General features: G+C 42.3%; 1 protein-coding gene across 3 annotated transcripts in view; it reads left to right on the top strand.

The window, feature by feature from the left end:
- The window catches only part of FRMD4A (FERM domain containing 4A), a 360038-nt gene that overhangs the window by 87460 nt on the left and 252437 nt on the right, over positions 1–20141 (top strand). The window lies entirely within an intron of this gene.

Genomic DNA, 20141 nt, shown 5'->3' with positions numbered 1-20141 from the left:
CCACTGGCTTATTTAAAAGCCACCACGTTACAACAGGGATTTCCGTTTTAATCTTTTTTGCTAAGGGACCTGTTTTTTTGGTTTTTTTTTTTCACATCAACCTTATTCATTAATGTTATCTTTTAAACCCACTTATTTAACATGGATGGACCTAGAGATTATCATACTAACTGAAGCAATTCAGACAGAGAAAAACAAATTATCATGTGATATTGCTTATATGTGGAATCTTAAAAAAAAAGTTCTACCATAAAGTTCTTTACAGATGAGAAACAGACTCACAGACACAGAAAACAAACTTATGGTTACCAAAGGGGAAAGTGGGGGGAAGAGATAAATTCAGAGTATGGGATTAAGACACATACTAATATATATAAAATAGGTAAATCAACATGGCCTTACTGTGTAGCACAAGGAACCATATGCAATAACTTCTAACAACCTATAATGAAAAAGAATAGATAAATGCATGCATATATATATATATATATATATATAACTGAATCACTCTGCTGTACATGCGAAACCAGCATGACTTTGTAAATGAAGCTTACTGCAGTGAAAAAAAGAAAAACACTCAAAACTTTCTCCTGCTTCTATAAGTCAAACTTCAATAGCCTTTTCAGTGACAGCTGGCAATAAGCTGAAGTTCAAGTTTTGCTCTGCTTGGAAGTTTTTATTTTATTTCCTCTTCATTATAAAGTAGATATTAATTTTCAGCAGCTGTGACTGATTCGTGACAATGTGTGGCAGGGCCCATCACAGTGCTGTGAAGTGATTGTCCTCTAAAATAAGTAAATAAATTTTTAAAAAAATCAACAACTAAATTATCAAACAGTAAAATTTTACAAAAAAATTAGTGAGAGAGGCAGAGGTTTTCAAAGGATGTCATATTTTTCTATTTGTACATAGAAACAAATGTGTAATCAATATCTAATATAACAAAATAAATTCTACCTAAATTTTTGTGCACCCTACACACATACATATCTAGTGTAATTGCAACCATTTCCTAAGCAAGTGTGGAAGAAACCAGAGAACACAGTATTTCCTCTTCAGCACCCAAATATCACTTTGGAAATTAAGAGAAACCTTCTAAATCTAAGACAAAGCCGCCCAAAGCAAGATATCTATAAATGAGCTATAAAGATACCAAGTAGAATGGAACCTGGAAATTAGGGGACATTTGGGCTTCCCTGATAGCCCAGTTGGTAAATAATCGACCTGCAATGCAGGAGACCCTGGTTTGATTCCTGGGGCAGGAAGATCTGCTGGAGAAGGGATAGGCTACTCACTCCAGTATTCTTGGGTTTCCATTGTGGCTCAGCTGGTAAAGAATCTGCCTGCAATGCAGGAGACCTGGGTCAACCCCTGGGTGGGGAAGATCCCCTAGAGAAGGGAAAGGCTACCCACTCCAGTATTCTGGCCTGGAGAATTCCAGGGACTGTATAGTCCATTAGGGTCCCAAAGAATCAGACACAACTGAGTGATTTTCACTATCATTTAAATATGTATTTGAAAACCTTTGTGTATGTGTGTGTGTGTTTACAAAGCCTATTTTGCTTTGTTTTACAATATTCTTTTTTAAATTAATTTTTATTGGCATATAATTGCTTTACAATATCATGAACAAATGAATCAGCCATGTATGGACATAAATCCCCTTCCTTTTGGATTTCCAAACAAAATTGGGTCCTTTGTAAAGATATGGATGGACCTAGAGAGTGGCATATAGAGTTAAGTAAGTCAGAAAGAGAAAAATAGATGTCATATAGTAACATACATCTAGAAAAAGGGTACAGATGATCTTATTTGTTTCTTGATTGAGATCCATACCTCACACTTAGCATGGTTCCCTTATCACCTAGTCCAGAGCTTTGCCAATAGTAGACATTATATAAACATCAGTAAAGTGAATGAATAAATGGATGAATAAATCACTCTCAAAGCCTCCTTCCAAAGCAATGTTGGTACCCCAGTTGGGGCTAGGATGGGGTCATTGAAACTAGAAATATCATTTGACATGTATTCATTCAACAAGAGTTTACTGAGCTTAGTATGTGTCACTATCATTCAAGGCTCTGAGATACAACACAGAACAAAGTAGCTAAAAACAATGCCTTCAGGAAATCATCTAGTATGCAGAAACAGACAGTGGACAAATCATCAAACATATTATGTTAGGAAATGATGAGTACAAAGGAGAAAAAAAATCAGTGATCAGGGAGAGAACATGTTGTGGGCAATTTTCGAACAAGGATCCCCTTTTTTATTTTTTAGAGTTTTATTGGAGTATGGTTGATTTACAGTCTTGTGTTAGTATACAGCTGTATACTTGAAACTATACAGCAAAGTGAATCAGTTATAAACATACCTATATCCAGTCTTTTTAGACTTTTTTTCCCCATATAGTTCATTGCAGAGTATTAAGTAGGGTCCCCTGTGTTATACAGTAGGTCCTTATTAGTTACCTGTTTTATATGTAGTAGTGTATGTATATTAACCCCAATCTCTCGATTTATCCTCCCCTTTCCCTCCTGGTAACCATAAGTTTTTTCCTACGTCCATGACTTTATTTCTATTTTGTAAAATTCTAATAGCAGATGAGTTGATTTCTCCCCACTGGAATACTGTGGACTAAAGTAGTGGCAACCACTTTCCATAGAGTGCTTTATAGTTTACTATGCTCTCTTGTACGTTTTGCTTAATATATCCCTTTATATAAAAAGGGAGATATCCCTTTTTATTGATGATAAAACTGGGGGTCCGAAGCTGGTTAAACAGCTTAGCCAGAGCCATACACCCAGTGAGCATGGAGCCTGGTGCTGGCTTGGATCTCTGGTCCCATCTGCCTGTGGGATGAGGGGTACATCTCTGTCACTCCTGCCACCTTGGAAACCGAGGAAGCCTGTAATGGTGTATTTCTGTTCTGCTCAGAGTTGCTGCCTCATGAAGTTTGATAGTTACAGTTTCCGGGTTTGGATTTTTCTCTTCCCTAGGGGGAATAAAAGTACAATGTGTGCTTATTATTAAAAAATATGTTTTGTTCAGAGTATTAAGCTACAAAGAAAGAGAGGAATTGGGTAAAGTCAAAGAATTTCCCGACAATCCATCCCATACTTATAAATTTTGAATCAGGCCCTAGCTGCCACAATTGGTACCACACACATTTGTCATCTGGGCCATCGCCTGACTTGTTATTCATTAAATTCAAGCCACTACTTGGTGATGAGAGTCTTTATCAGATAGTATGACTCATGCCTGCTATACTGAATTTTTTAAAATTTCATTTATAATTTCAATTAAGTTTTGAGAGCTGAAACTTCAGTAGGCCCACAGAAATGATTCTTTTCCCATTTAGAATTATTCAAGTATAAAATCTCACAGCAAATTTGTCAAACATAGAGTTTTCATTTTAAATCCACTCCACCACTGTTTCAGGAGAGTCCTAAGATCAAGGCCTTTTTTTTTTTTTTTAAAGAAAATGAGTAGAATGTTTTTCTTCATCCCCTAAAAGCAAGTGAACAAACAAAAAAAGCATTAATCAACAAATATTTACTGAGAACCTGGCATCATTTTATTAAAGTGCTGGCTCAAAACTAGAGAAAAATATAGATGTGGGAAGCAGATGGAGAGGTTTGAATTCCAGTTTTGTTTCTCATTGAGTAACCTATGCAAGTTAGCCACTAAACCTCAGTTTCTTCTTCTGTGAAATGGGCATAACACCTGCATTGAAATGTCATTACAGGAATTAAATGAAACATAGACTGTTACATGTCTGGCACAGAAATAGATAGTCAATAAATGGAATTATTGCAGGGCTATTGAATGCCTGTTGGCCCTTTCCTCCAGGGCAATGAGAACTTGACTTGGGCTACAAGCTCCCAAAGCCAGAGGGGGTGGGCAGGACTAAACCCCAAGAGCAGCCAGAGGAGCAATGAGGTCCAGGAACTGGATGAAAGCAACCTCAAGAAGTGAGGAACCATCCAGAAAACCCAAGAAAGAAGGCAGAAACCAAAACCAGAGTGAAGAGTCTGGAGTGGGGACCAGGCAGCTTGAAGTATGTGGTTGAGTTGACAGAACTGAGAGGGGCTCTCTGAAACGGTCTGCCCAAACAGGGCATGGATAAGATGAAACCTTCTAGAGGATTCCAGGCCAAGCTAGGTCAGGCAGCCACTGAGGATGAGGAACTCAATAAATGAACAGCAGACTTCTGTCTTGGAGGGGTCTGCATTTCTAATTGAGCTGCAGTCAGCACCATTCCAGATAGTGTTTACTCCTCAAAGTCCATGCCTTCAGTGTGCTTAAAGTCAGACAATGTTACGTTTGTTCTCTGAATACAAATTACTGTGTTGGGAACCCATAGCTCCTGAGCCAGCCACCCAAATGGAACCCTTCGTTGGTGGTACTTGCTCCCTGACTCCGAGACTCAGGGTCAGGAGTCCATTTGCCCGCCCAGGGAGGGCTTCTCACCTGCAGGATCACAGGTGGCGCCTAGCCCCTGCAGGGACACCCACCCACTGTGTCACAAGGAGGCCACCCCATTGGTTAGCAGCCCTGAGTTACAGAGTCACAAGTCTGCACTCTTAGAGCCCCTCTGTCCCCACAGGGATCTAGTTTCCTGTACCAGCACTTAACACACCAGATCTCCCTGAGATCAATTCTCCAGGTAGCTGGCTCCTGCCTTCCCTCACCAGAGCTATTCTTTCAAGGACTAAATACCACTGTTCCCTTCAGTCACTGAAGTTGGTCCTAAGAGCTTTGCATCCCTAATTACGTTCATCTTGACATAGTTAAAATTGCAAGCATTCATCTTAAAATGTAGCCCATGAAATTAAACTCAGTGATCCGCATATGTTCTGAATATATAGCTCCTATAAACCCCTCTGTGAACACTGCGGTTTATTTTGTGTGCTAATATTGCACTAGATTTTGAGCCAACCCTGTAACACTCCAGGTTCCTAATTAAGTGTGTCATCAACAAAATTCAGGATTTTTTTTTTAATACTAACTGCTTTTTTTCATCCAATGTATATGTAGTTGGTTTGGTTAAACTCATATTTCCTGGTGTTAAATCCATCATTCTTGTAAAGCTTCTCAGACCTTTACGAATACAGCTTTTTAGCTCTCTTTTAAGTGTTGATCATTTTGAAAATCTGATAAGAATTCTTCATAATTTCAACCAAGGGATTACTAAAAATAGTTATCTGTACATAACCATGAACAAGGTCTGTGCCACACAACCAGGGACCAATAAAACTCTTATTAGACTACAACTGTTATTATTCTGAGTAATATTGAATGCCACTAATTATTGATATTAGTCAATAATATTAATTTAGCATACCGTTGATAATGGTTTTACTGTCAGTACTCATCACAGGCATACTGAATACAGTTACTTAATATTTCCTATGTGATTTCATTAATTGACATTCCTTGCACATGGTTATTTTATGAGTTATGAACTTGCCCATGGTAAGGGTATACTCCTATTTTTTGTTTTAATTTTTATTTTATTTCAAATTTTTATTTTATATCGGGGCATAGTTGATTAACAATGTTGCTAGTTTCATGTGGAGGGGCGGGGCAGGGTGGGGGTGGGGAAAAGAAAAAAAAAACAATGTTGCTAGCTTCAGTGTACAATGAAGTGATTCAGTTACACATATACATATATCCTTTTTCAATTTTTTTCCCATTCAAGTTATTATAGTACATTGAACAGCATTCCCTGTGTTACACAGTAGGTCCTTGTTGGTTATCTATTTTAAATATAGTAGTGTGTATATGTTAATCCCAAACTCCTAATTTATCCCTCCCCCAGATGTGTTGTTCAGTTGCTATGTCGTGTCTGACTCTTTGCAGCCCTATGGACTACAGCACACCAGGCTCCTCTGTCCTCCACTATCTCCCAGAGTTTGCTCAGATTCATGTCCATTGAGTCTGAATAAGCTCTGGGAGTTGGTAAAATGGACAGGGAAGCCTGGCGTGCTGCAGTCCATGGGATCGCAAAGAGTCAGACATGACTGAGCGACTGAATTGAACTGAACTGAACTGATGTCCATTGAATCAGTGATGCTATCTAACCATCTCATGCTCAGCTCTCCCTTCTTTTGCCTTCAGTCTTTCCCAGCATCAGGGTCTTTTCAACTAAGTCAGCTTTTCGCATCAGGTGACCAAAGTATTGCAGCTTCAGCATTCATCCTTCCAATGAATATTCAGGGTTGATTTCCTTTAGGATTGACTGGTTTGATCTCCTTGCAGTCCAGGGGACTCTAAAGAGTCTTATCCAGCACCATAATTCAAAAGCATCAATTCTTCAGCATTCAGACTTCTTTATGATCCAACTCTCACATCCATATATGACTACTGGAAAAACCATAGCTTTGATTGTACGGACACCAAGATACACTCACTCCTTTTTGAATGTTTTCAGACCTCATGTTACAATTATAGAATTCAGGTATATATGAGAAACTTTGTAAAATGTTTCACTGAAACTAAAGTATACCTTGTCGATTAGCCTTAGCAAAATGGAAATCAGGACACCTTTAGAACAGGAGGTGTCCACTGGTGCCTTCCCCTTCTTGGGCACAGCAGGGGCCACAGCTGAGTCACTTGATAGTTCTTCATCTTGCCCATGGTCATCTTCTCCTTTGCAGGATGCAAATGTACCCCAGGGAGGCAGAGAGGTGTTGGGTCTACATATGGTCAAGCCTCATCTCACTTTCCAGATTTCTCTACCCACTCATTACAGTCACCTTTCAGAGGTTCTGCCCTCTCTCTACAATCCAACTTCCACATGGTGTACCTCCTTTCTGGCCACAACCATTCCCATCTCATAAACTATGTACTTACTCACTTATTTGTTTATTGCCTGCCTCCTCCACTAGAATGGCAGCTTCATGAGTGGAGGGACAGGATGGCTGCACCAATTTACATTCCCACCAACAGTGTACTAGGGTTCCCTTTAAAGGCTGTAGTCTTGGGTTGGGGGGGGGGCAGTTGTTTGTGTGTTTTTATTTGCATTCCATGAAAGAAACTAACAATTCATCTCTGAGCTTGAAAATTTCAGCCAGCAGTTTACTCTGGCTGAGGGAAAAGACAAGCTCAGGAAGCTATTCTTTTTAAAAGTCAAATTTCAGAGACACTTTTCCTTTTCTTAAAATTTTCTTAAAAAGACAAATTTTAAAACTACTAGATTTTTGCCGTGAAACTCCCAGAGGCTTAAAAGTAGAGCATTCTTGATAACTGATGCAGTGGCTACTGGTGCAGGCACAGGGCCAAACGGTGTGATACAGCTGTCTGTCACAGGTGGTGCCCAGCTGTGTATATGATTATTTACTGGTTCCAGTGGCTGTTGGGCACAGTAAGAACATTCCTATATTTTGGTGAAAAAAAATTATGTTATTTGCCATCAGTTCAGTTCAGTTCAGTAGCTCAGTCGTGTCCAACTCTTTGCAACCCCATGGTCTGCAGCACGCCAGGCTTCCCTTTCCATCACCAACTCCTGGAGCTTACTCAAACTCATGTCCAGTGAGTCGGTGATGCCATCCAACCATCTCATCCTCTGTCGTCCGCCTCTCCTCCCGCCTTCAATCTTTCCCAGCATCAGGGTCTTTTCCAGTGAGTCAGCTCTTCGAATCAGGTGGCCAAAGTATTGGAGCTTCAGCTTCAGCATCAGTCCTTTCAATAAATATTCAAGACTGATTTCCTTTAGGATTGACTGGTTGGATCTCCTTGCAGTCCAAGGGACTCTCAAGAGCCTTCTCCAACATCACAGTTCAAAAGCATCAATTCTCTGGCGCTCAGCTTTCTTTATTGTCTAACTCTCACATCTGTACATGACTACTGGAAAAACCATAGCCTTGACTAGACAGACCTTTGTTGGCAGAGTACTCTCTCTGCTTTTTAATATGCTGTCTGGGTTGGTCATAGCTTTTCTTCCAAGGAGCAAGCGTCTTTTAACTTCATGGCTTCAGACACCATCTGCAGTGACTTTGGAGCCCCCCAAAATAAACTCTTTTACTGTTTCCATTGTTTCCCCACCTTTTTGCCATGATAGAACCAGATGCCATGATCTTAGTTTTCTGAATATTGAGTTTTAAGCCAACTTTTTCACTCTCCTCTTTCACTTTCATCAAGAGGCTCTTTAGTTCTTCTTCACTTTCTGCCTTAAGGGTGGTGTCATCTGCATATCTGAGGTTATTGATATTTCTCCCAGCAATCTTGATTCCAGCTTGTGCTTCCTCCAGCCCAGCATTTCTCATGATGTACACTGCATATAAGTTAAATAAAACGGGTGACAATATATAGCCTTGATGTATTCCTTTCCTGATTTGGAACCAGTCTGTTGTTCCACATCCAGTTCTAACTGTTGCTTCTTCACCTGCATACAGATTTCTCAGGAGGTAGGTCAGTTGGTCTGGTATTCCCATTTCTTTCAGAATTTTCCACAGTTGTGATCCACACAGTCAAAGGTTTTGGCATAGTCAATAAAGCAGATATTTTTCTGGAACTCCCTAGCTTTTTCAATGATCCAGCAGATGTTGGCAATGTGATCGCTGTTTCCTCTGCCTTTTCTAAATCCAGCTTGAGCATCTTGAGTTCATGGCTCACATACTGTTGAAGCCTGGCCTGGAGAATTTTGAGCATTACTTTACTAGCTTGGGAGATGAGTGCAATTGTGCAGTAGTTTGAGCATTCTCTGGCATTGCCTTTCTTTGGGATTGACATGAAAACTGACCTTTTCCAGTCCCATGGCCACTGTTGAGTTTTCCAAATTTGCTAGCATATTGAGTGAAGCACTTTCACAGCATCATCTTTTAGGATTTGAAAGAGCTCAACTGGAACTCCATCACCTCCACTAGCTTTGTTCGTAGTGATGCTTCCTAAGGTCCACTTGACCTTGCATTCAAGGATGCCTGGATTCAAATCTGCCTCTTTCTGGGTATGAAATTTCAGCAAGTTACTTAATGTTTCTGGGTCTCATTTTCTGGATCTATATAATGGAAATTGATAATCCCTACTGTTGAGGGAGTCCAAACACAGATTGGAAAAGAATTTTCAGACACGCAGCATTTCATAAGGGAGTGAGTTTATTAAGAACAAAACAGCAGAAATAATGTGGGCACTGAGAGTGCAGTGGGTCAACCTCCTGACAGACCAAGGAGAGTCAACCATTTTTCGTGGGTTAATAACCAATTTTTATAACCTCAAGACAAAGAAAATTCCTGCTGGAAGGTTTGTAGTAGGTGATTGGTTAGGGTGCCATAGAGTGACTACTGGGGTGGGCATTTTTGCCTAATTTGGGGTCAGGAAGCCTGCTGGCAATGGTCAAGAGGGCTTTTGGCAACAGTTACCAAGGGGCTCAGCCACTTTCAGAGGTGGCCTTGGTTCTGGGCTCCACTTCTGTGGTCTTGGGGCAAGGCCTCCCACCTGTGGCCTTGGGGCTGGACTCAACACCTACTTGCAGTGTTGCTGCAGGAATTAAAGATGATTCACATAATGTTCCTGGTGCCATTCAATAAATAATAGCCATTATTATTTTTATTGTCTGATCCCAGTTTAGGTTATAACCATTTCCAAGGGAATTTTCTTTGCAAATAGCACAGAAGACATCATCTGAAGATTCTAAAGGTACTTTCCTTTCTCTCTGCTGTATCCACTCTTCTACTGAGCACTCAAGACCAAAATTTCCCTCAAGGATCCTCACCTCAGGCTTCCCTGGTAGCTCAGCTGGTAAAGAATCTGCCTGCAGTGTGGAAGACCTGGATTTGATCCCTGGGTTGGGAAGATCCCCTGGAGAAGGGAATGGCTATACACTCCACTATTCTGGCCTGGAGTATTCCATGGACTGTTTAGTCCATGAGCTCACAAAGAGTTGGACACGACTGAGTGACTTTCACATCCTCAGCTCTGCCTGAGAGCAGCTCTTCAGACCACAGTGTTTATTTCCTTATTTTGCACTTTTGAAAGAGTGAGAAAGAGGGTGGAATCCAAGAAAGCACCCTTAAGGGTCTTCCCAAGACCCCATTAAAGAAGAGTATAAAAGAATATAAACCAAGGAAGAACCCTGTGTTTTGGAAAGTCAACATCAAAATGGTTTAGAGTTTACTAAGTAGAGACTGAGAGGAGGGATGGAAAAATATCCATCTCAAGATAGAATTTACAGCTGCAGGATTATTAAGTGTTTTCATCAGGCCTCCATGAATGCTTTTAGGCATCTTCAGAACGCAGTGCAGAAGTTCCGCACTGCCAACAGTGCATACACAGTGCACAACTCGCCTTGGCTCATTTATGAGCGACAGAGCTCATTTATAGCTTCAGATTGACTATAATTTAGGCCACTTTTATTAAAACAATTACAGGGAATTGCATATAAACACTGATCAAATGCTGTTTCCTACCATCACAGATGCTTCTTCTGTTTTTTATTAGCTGAATGGATTCACTTCAAAAATCTACTGGATAATGATCATAATGCTTAGCCAAAAAACAGTGATAAAGCAACATTAAGTATACTGTATACAGATGAACAAAGTTGGAGGATTTCATATAAAATAAAAACAAAAAATAAGCACCACCATGACTCCTACCTTGGAGGAAATCCTGAGTGAGGCATGCAGACAAATGCAGAAATGGTTAAAGTGGGTAGAGATATGCATAGGCTGGTATAGAGCAACAGAGTGTTGTTAACTAGGCAGGCAACAGGATGGGAACTACCTCAGAGTGTGTTTCCTGTCATGTCCCAGCCCAACCAGTGCCTACTGGTGAATATACCAATGATCTTTGACTTTACCCCCAGGTATGAGAAGAGATTTTTTTTTTCTCTCAGAATGGAACAACATGATCATATTTCATTTTTGATATGGAAGAAACCAGTTATAAAGAATTTCCATTGGAATTAAATTCTTTTTTTAAAGGTTCTTTTTGATATGGACCATTTTTAAAGTCTTCATTGAATTTGTTATAATATTGCTTCTGTTTCATGTTTTGGTTTTTTGACCAGGAGGCATGCAGGATCTTAGTTCCCTGATCAGGGATCAAACCTGCACCCCCTGCATTGTAAAGCAAAGTCTTAACCACTGGACTGCCAGGGAAGTCCCAGAATTAAATTCTTAAAACTACAATTCTACAGGCAAGAATCTTTATTCCTTCATTAAATTCATCCTTTAATGAATATTTATTGAACATTTGATATGTGCCACGGACAGTTCTAGGCTTGAGAGAGTCAGCCAAAAAAAGAAAAAGAAAAAAAGACATAATCCCTCCTCTCCTGGGAGGGACTGATAATGAACAAAACACACAAGTAAATAAGTCATATAGTCTGTTAGAAAGTGATAAGGGAAACCTAGAGAAAAAAAAAAAACAAAAACGGACGGGACAAGGGTGAAGGGCAGAAGCAGGAGAGTGAGTGAGAGGAGTTACTTTCTTAAGAAAGATGGTCATAGATCATGGTGAGTTTGGCATTTGAAAAACTGAATGACCACTATGAAACAGAAAGAAAACTTGCTTCCGTGTCTCATTACTAGGAAAAAAAAAAAGATGGTCAGAAAGTCTCTCTTTGAGAAGGTGACATTTGAGCAGGGACCTGAAAAAGGTTTGGACTTGATTGTACTGATATCTGGGAAGCTACATTCCAGGCAGTGGGCCACGCAAAGGCCCTGGAACAGACGGAGTTTGAAGGGTCAGAACAGCGGCGGGGAGGCCAGGGTGCCTGGAGCAGAGCCAAGGCCACAGTTGACAGAAGAGTGATGCTCGCTGATTAGCAGCATCAGCATCTAGGGAACTGATCAGAAATCATAACTCAAACTTATGATTGCCGGGGTGAAGGAAGGGGGGAAGGGATTGTTAAGGAGTTTGGTATGGACATGTACACATTGCTCTACTTAAAATGGAGAACCAACAAGGACCTACCGTATAGCACCTGGAACTCTGCTCGATGTTGTATGGCAGCCTGGATACGAGGGGAGTTTGGGAGAGAAAGGATACATGTATATGTGAAGTCTGAGTCTTGGGAGAGAAAGGATACACGTATATGTGAAGGCTGAGTCCCTTCACTGTTCACCTCAAACTATCACAACATTGTTAACAGGCTATACCCCAATACGAAATAAAAAGTTAAAAAAAAATGCAGATTCTTGCACCCCCAACCCAGATCTGTGAAGTAGAAACTCTGTTGTGAGGTTGGGGGGGAGGGCGGTTTGCTGGAGAAGGTGAGACCCAGGGGATCGGTTTTGACAAGTCTTCCAGGTGATCCCAATGCTAGCTTAAGTCTGAGAACCACTACCTGAGAGCTAGATCCTGAGCCCTCGTTCCCCCCTGTGGTATCTTTTCTGGACAATCTCATCAAGTGCCATAGGTTTAAATGCCGTCTGTGTACAGTTCAGTCACTCAGTAGTGTGTGACTCTTTGCAGCCCCCCACTGAGCAGAATTCCAAGTGCTCTGCAGCATGCCAGCATGCCAGACTGCAGCATGCCAGGCTTCCCTGTCCATCATCAACTCCCGGAGCTTGCTCAAACTAATGTCCATTGAGTCGGTGATGCCATCCAACGATCTCATCCTCTGTCATCCCCTTCACCTCCTGCCTTCAATCTTTCCCAGCATCAGGGTCTTTTCCAATGAGTCAGTTCTTTGCATCAGGTGGCCAAAGTATTGGAGCTTCAGCTTCAGCATCAGTCCTTCCAATGAATATTCAGGATTGATTTCCTTTAGGATTTCCTTCCTCTGTGTACAGGCATTGCCAAACTTTTTCCTTTTCCACCCATATATCTTTTTTAGTTCTAATCTTGCATATCCAATTCCCATCTCAGCGAACAGCCTAACCAACTTTCTGTTTGAATCAGAACCCTAGAAATCTGCTGCTCTGAGCCCACTTTATTCATGATGTGAGTTATAGTGAATTCTTGCCATTATAACTTAGGGTAGGTCTGATCTATACTTGATGGCAGAAGAAAAGTCATCACATCACAAGTCATCACTTAATCACAGTTTTCAGCCCCATCTCAACTCCAGGAAACGGAATTGCTTTCTCCCCTGGGCCTCTGTTCTCTTAAATCCTGGGCCCCTTCCCCCGACAATGGCTCATGGTTCCAATACAATCTTCTTGCTTGCTTGAGAGACTGATGATTGATGTCACCTGCACAAAAGCCTTCTCTATTAGAAGTTTCAACTGAGAGAGAAATACTTGCTGAGAATTTTTTCCATTCAATTTCACAAATATTTCTCTTAATGCCCTTTCATAATGCGGTGATGGGCCAACAAATACTAAGTTCCCGCTGATAGACACTGTATTAGGAATAAGGGAAGTAATGCCTCCTAATTTAATACTTGACCATTGAACGGTGAGTTGAGTGAGGGTCAATAATCTCAACTCTGAACTCAGACCGCTTAAGTTTGATATTTGGTTGTTGCTTACTTGTCCTCTGTTGGATCTGAGGTGGGTTATAAACCATCTCTCTGCCTTATTCCCTTCCCTCCAAATGGGGTTCATAATAGCACTGCCCCCCCCCCCAGGGTTGTTGAAAAGATTAAATGAATTATTGTATGTAAAGTGCATAAGCAATATCTGGCATTAAGTGCCAAGACTTAACTATTGTTAATACATATTTCAGAGCAAATAAACAGAAAGGGTGAGAGAGTTAACCTATGTCCTTGAGTGTACTTCTGATGTACACCAATTTTATAATATGGTACTCACTGTGATACAGCTGCTCCCAGGGCTCCAAATGACATTAATTAGCTTGTGATGTTTTGATTGATTCTTGTCTGTGTTTCACGAAGACTTGCCCTGGGTTTTCACTGCCCTGAGTTGAGGCAATCTAAATCAAGATTCCCAACCAGGAAAAAATAATAAGCAACAGTTTCATGTAATGAGAACGTAACAAGATTGTAAAACATAGCTATTTTAAAATAGCATTGCTATTTTTTAAAAAAATAATGACATAAAACACAGCTATTAGATGATTTCTTCATATACCCCAGGGACTGTGGACTTAAGTGCTTGCTATCAGTCCAGTAGAGGAGATATAATTCTTTTCGATTGAAATGGTTCAGAATTGGCCTTTAATTGACCAGGGAGTAAGAAGAAAAAAGGATTGGGTATAAAAATATAATCGGGTTTACTTAAAGCCAGTCAAGGACTTTAACCTGCCCCCAAAGGGGTCTTGCTTTATCTCCAAAATCTGGTGAAAGTGTAGAAAGAAAACATGCCACTTTTGTTCTCCAGAAACCTAGAAATGGAGTGTAAAACAGTGTCTATTTGGTACAGGTTAGGAACTAATATAATAATATAACACACTACCCTTTTCCTAGATGCCTTCCAAGTGTGACTCAATGAATACCTTTTAAAAATTAAATTTATTAATTTTTTTCTGTGCTAGGTCTTCATTGCGGTGAATGGGCTTTTCGTTTCCATGTGTTGCCTTTTTCTAGTTTTGACGAGTGGGAGCTACTTTCTAGTTGCGGTGTACAGGCTTATCATTTCAGTGGCTTCTCTTGTTGCAGGGCATGGGCTCTAGAGGGTGCAGGCTTGAGTAGTTGTGGTGCACATGCTTAGTTGCTCTGCAGTAACTAAGTGATCCAACCAGTTAGCTGCTCTCTGGCAACCAGTGATCGAATCCATGTCCCCTAGGTTGGCAGGCAGATTCTTAACCAATGAACCACTAGGGAAGTCCCTCAATCCACAATTAAAAGTGTATATCAAAGTAAGCGCATGGCCCTGCTCACTGAGATTGCCCGTATATGTCATGTGTATTAGTATGTAATGGTCAAGTTTGGAAGAAAAAGAGCTCAGAGTCATAAAAGGATGACTCCAGGTTCAACTGTAAGGAACACAGTCCCTTCGGCTTGTTATTTCACCTTTTAAAACCCCAGGTTCTTCATCTGTAGAAGAGAGAAAAATAATTTCTACCTCATAGGACTCTTGTGATGATCAAATTCATGAATGTTTTGGAAAGTTCTTAGCATGGTGCCTGGCACAGAATGTATATACTCAAAATAATGTTAGCTATCAACTGTGGTCAGTTATATGGTTTTGAAAATATTTAATATGTATTGAATCCATGGTCTTAATAAGGTTAGAGAGAGAAATGGTTTTTTCAAAAATATTTATTTGGCTGTGCTGGGTCTTAGTTGTGGCACACAGGATCTTCGATGTTTGTTGTGGCATATGGAGTCTAGTTCCCTGACCAGTGATGGAAACCAGGCTTCCTGCACTGAGAGTGAGGAGTCTTAGCCACTGGACCACCAGGGAAGTCCCCATCAGGCCAGTTTTAAAGGGGAAGAAATGGATACCAAAAAATTAAGAGACTTGTTCAATGTCACACTGCACCTTCAGAGCAGGAGTCTAGGGCTCCTCCATGTTACAGGTTCCTACAGAAGGATTATGCAGCCCTGACTCAGATCCATCCCACGCTGGTGTCTGTCCTCAGCTGGGCAGATACACAAAAGAAAGAGTGGGGACCATCTTTCTCCACCATCTGTGCTACTCTGGCTAAGATCCAAGCTGAGGCATCTTCTCCTAACTGTTCCATGTATTGCCCCGAGCTTGTTAGGAAAACTATGACTTCCGATCCCAGAGTTAAGAACCATGTACTTTCTATTAGTGAAGAGTGTATAATTTTTGTTCTGCAACTTTGGGCATTTAAAAAAAAAGTCATATTAGTTTACTCCTCTAAGCCCAATTAAATCTATGTCCTTCCTCACCAAAGTAGCAGGAATTTATTCATTTTCTCCTCTCCCCCAACTCACATTCGGCCTCATGACATAAAAAAGTCTCTTGTCATTGGTCCAGCACGGATGCCACTGAAATGCTCAAGGACCTGAGAACATGAGGTCCATTTTATATTGCTGTTGTTCAGTCGCTCAGTTGTTTCCAACTCTCTGTGACCCCATGGACTGTAGTCCACGAGGCTTCTTTGTCCATGGGATTCTCCAGGCAAGAATACTGGAGTGGGTTGCCATGCCCTCCTCCAGGGGATCTTCCCAACACAGAGATCGAACCCAGGTCTCCCACATTGTAGGCAGATTCTTTACCATCTGAGCTGCCAGGAAGTCCAAGAATATTGGAGTGGGTAACCTATCCCTTCTCCAGCGGATCTTCCTGACCCAGGAATTTAACCGAGGTCTCCTGCATTGCAGGCGGATTCTTTACCAGCTGAGCTACCAGGGAAGCCTCCACTTTATATCACTTTTATTTATTTGGTTGCGTCGGGTCTTAGTTGCGGCATGCATGATCTTCCTTGTGGTGTGTGGGCTCTCTAGTTGTGGCACATGGGCTCCAGTAGTTGCAGCATGCCAGCTTAGTTTCCCAGTGGTATGTGGAATCTTAATTCCCCAACCAGGGATCGAACCTGCGTCCCCTGCACTGGAAGGCAGATTCTTAACCAGTTTACCACCAGGGAAGTCCCATTGAGGTCCATTTTTAAAGCCAAAGATTCCATGCCTAAAATCCTTTGCTGTGCCTAAGACACACCGCCTAGAATTTGGTACGTTCACCCAGTGTCCTCATGCTACCCTAGCAGATGAGCAGCGCCCCCTTGAGGCACTCTGTAGACATGCAGTATGGGAATTTCCATTTGCTGGTGGCGCCCCTTTCTTCTTCCTGCCTACTGCCTTTCTCCACCCTTTTCTCCATCCCCCATTTGCAAGCTTCAGAGCACCTCTCCTCTACTGGAGACTTCAACTCCTTTCAACACAAAGCTCCCTAGCTCTGTATGAGAATCCCACGTTATCAGGTCTCAAAATCCTGTTTGCTCTCTGGAAGAACAAAAGGAAAGTAATTCTCCTTCCTTCTGAATCTTCCCCAGTACTGAAAGCAAAACACAAAGGCATATGTCCAGAAACTGGCCTTCCATGTTTCTTTTTTCAGTTTAATGCTTCAAAAAGCATCACATTTGAGCTTAAAATGGAAACATTCTCTATTCTTTCATCACAACCACAGGTTAGGGCTCGCCGATGGACCAATGCTTCGCCAAGGTCCTTTGATTTCTTTACGTCTTTGCAAGAAACTGCCTGAATTGTCAGTGTTGGAATTGGCTTCTCTCCAGAAAACAAACCATTACAGAATTTGGGCTAGCAAAGCCTGTCATCCATTAACTCCAAGGATCAATGCTGATGAAAGAGTAGATAGATTCCTTTCATATTTTCATTAACCTCCAGATAATTTAACTTTAAATTTTTATCTCATTAATCTACTTTAACCATGGCCAATTTCTCTCAGTGCTTCAAATGTAGTTTTACCTTTTCTAAATTTTTATCCATTCTCAGTTTGGGGTTCAAACACAAAACACTTAGGGAGTAAAGAGAGCCTGCCTCAGGTACCAGCCCAGACCTTGGGGTCAGAGTGAGAATAAAACACTAGAGGCCCTCACAGGTACACACTAATATTGCCTGGTCCTGTTCTAAGTTTTTCCACATACACTGATTCATTTAATCCTTACAACAACTCAATAAGGTTGGTAGTATTATGAGTCCCATTTCATAGTTGAGAAAACTGAGGCACAGAGAGGTTAAGACAGTTTCCCAAGGTTGCACAGCTAGCAGGTGGCAGAGGCAAGAGCCAAGTCTGGAAGTCTGACATCAGTCTGTGCCTTTAACATGCCGTTGTGAGTACCAACCATAGTTAAGAAGGAAATAAACAGGCTGATGATACAAAGAGCAGATGGGGAGGTCACTTCCCAAGTGCCTATCAGGGAAGGCTATCTAGGAGGCAGCACTTGAGCTAAAACCTGAAGGATGGCAAGGAGCCAGCAATATAAACAGTGATTGGGTGGAGGTGAGCATTCTGGGCAGGAGAAACAAGACACGCAAAGGCCGAGAAAAGGAAAGAGACATTCACGGGCAGAAAAGAGGCCTGGGTGGCAAAACATAGCGAGGGACTTGGAGAATAACATGGGATGACGATGGGGTGGATGCTTCAGGAGCAGTGAGAAGCCCAGATGGTTGTAAGCAGAGATTGGACATGATGTGAGTCACTTCTTCAGTCACTGGCTGCTGAGGGAACAACAGGACGAGCGAGAACCAGGAACACAGGGGACCTGGAATAGGGTTATGGAATTCAAGGGGAGAAAGTGATGGTGGAGGTCTGGTGGCAACAGACAAGGATGGATGGATAAGGAAGTGGTGCTCAGGACCTGTCAGGCATCTGAAGTGAAGACTTCATTCCCAAGAGCCAGGGAAACCTGGATGTGTTTAAGCAAAGAAGTCCTGTGATCAGATGTGGGTTTCAGCAGAATGACTCTGGGTGGTGTGGAGAATGTGTTTGGGAGACAAAACTGGGATCCAGTCAGGAGGCTGCTAGAGACGCAACAGTGAAAGGTGACACTCGCTGACCAAGGGGCATAGGCTACTCGTGCCACAAAGATTAACCACCCAGCACCAGGCCCTGGAACAAATCAGACAAGGTGCTGGTCTCAAGGGACTTTCCAGAGCTCTTTATGAGGACAGGCTTGGTGATATCTTGACAGTGAAAAATGAATGAAAGGAAGGAGAGGAAAGGTCCTTCTCTACCTGAGGGGAGAGGAAGGATGCTGTTTTGTAAGATAGGGAACCTGGAAAGAGGCTTTGCCTGTGGGTCAACTTGAGTTCACGACAAACTTGAGAGTTCGATGGCCACAGTGGAAAGGCAGGAGGTAGATGTAGATGGAACCCCAAGACTCTTCTAAGAATGCAAACTAACAGTTGGAAGAGAAATGTTACTTTTGAACATCTCCTTAATGGCCACCTGCTGGGTGTTGCAGTTTAAACAAATAAGCACCAGAAATAACCTGCTTCTAAAGAATAATATTCCCCCTAAGGGCTTCAGAACACAAGAAGATGGGTTTCAGGGGCAACGTGAAAGAACTGGGCTTTGCTTAAGAACAATCCCCAAGGACTTCAAAAGTACATCCGTTTCAGCTTCCCATTGCTCAGATTCAGACAATCAAGTCCTCCAGCCAAGAGCGTGGTGATCACCACAGCTTGAAATAAGATGGGTAGTCCTCATCATAGGTGTTAACCTTTCCCTCCAACATTATCTGTACACAGCAGTATACCTTCTGTTGATTGACAGAACTCAAGCTGTCAAATATCTTTCCCAGAGATCTCTAGAGAATACACAAGCTGTGTCTGGTAAGATCAGTTGGAAGACAGGATGTGTGAGATTTCTTTTCATTATAACATAAAGTTTGTAAGTTTTCACTCCTGCCAGTGCCCTGGAAATAATGGTGCCAGTACACTAGAGCCTCCATCAAACCAGGGTGAATGGGGAACCAGCCCCTCCCTTAAAGGATGGATACGTGGATGGATGGATCTTGGGAATTCAATAGAAGAGTGAGTTCTAGAGAAAGATTTTACCTCTGAGGCAAGCTGGCTTTTCCCCCTTCGCTAAGCGGGTGCTCCTGTCTGCTTCTCCCTTTATTTCATCAACTGTGTTTTGACAATTCCGGAAGAAAAAAAGAAAGAAAAGAAAACGTGTCTAAGGCAAATTGAGCTCCTGAAGCAATAAACATTTAGACATACAATGTGAATTGAGTTATTGTTCTCTGTCGGGATAGTCTCCCAGTCTGTTTCTCTTTTTTGAAGAGAGACCGTGTCAGGCCGTCTTCCTCCCCCGGGCTCTGAAGGGGAGTCTCCCCTCCGCAGTAATTGTTGCGAATTCTGACAATAGCCCACGACTAGGTTATCTCACAGGAACTTCCATTTCCAAAGAGTTGAGGGGAGATTAATGCAAGAAAACTGGACTAGATCGAGGGTGAAGAGCCGACCCTTCAGCCAAGTTTAACCAAGGTAGCCTTTTCCTGGTCTCCCAGGTGGGAGGGGGGCCTCTCGCGGTGGGTTTCGGTGGGGTTTGCTGGGGACAGAGTCGGGGTCCTCGGGTCCGGAATCCCCGCTCTCCTCCACACAGCCTCTGCTGTTCGGCGGCTGATTCAGGACCTAACTTTGGCCAGATCGCTTGCGCAGCAGAGAGGGAACCGGGGGCTCGGCCAGCTCGGGGGTACCGGGGACCTCCCGGCGGGGCTGGGGCCGGGCCCGGCCGGGCGCGTTCATTGTTGTCTCGGTGCGGGCGGCGCTCCGAGGCCCTGCGGCGGGCGCGGGAGGCGGCGGCGCGCTCCGCCGCGCGGGGACTCGCCGGAGCCCGCCTATCGCCCGGCCTCCC

This window comes from Muntiacus reevesi, chromosome 2 (assembly GCF_963930625.1).
Source record: "Muntiacus reevesi chromosome 2, mMunRee1.1, whole genome shotgun sequence".
Classification (NCBI taxonomy): Eukaryota; Metazoa; Chordata; class Mammalia; order Artiodactyla; family Cervidae; genus Muntiacus; species Muntiacus reevesi.
Note: the sequence above shows the minus strand (reverse complement) of the source record. Positions and strands in the feature narration are given on the sequence as shown.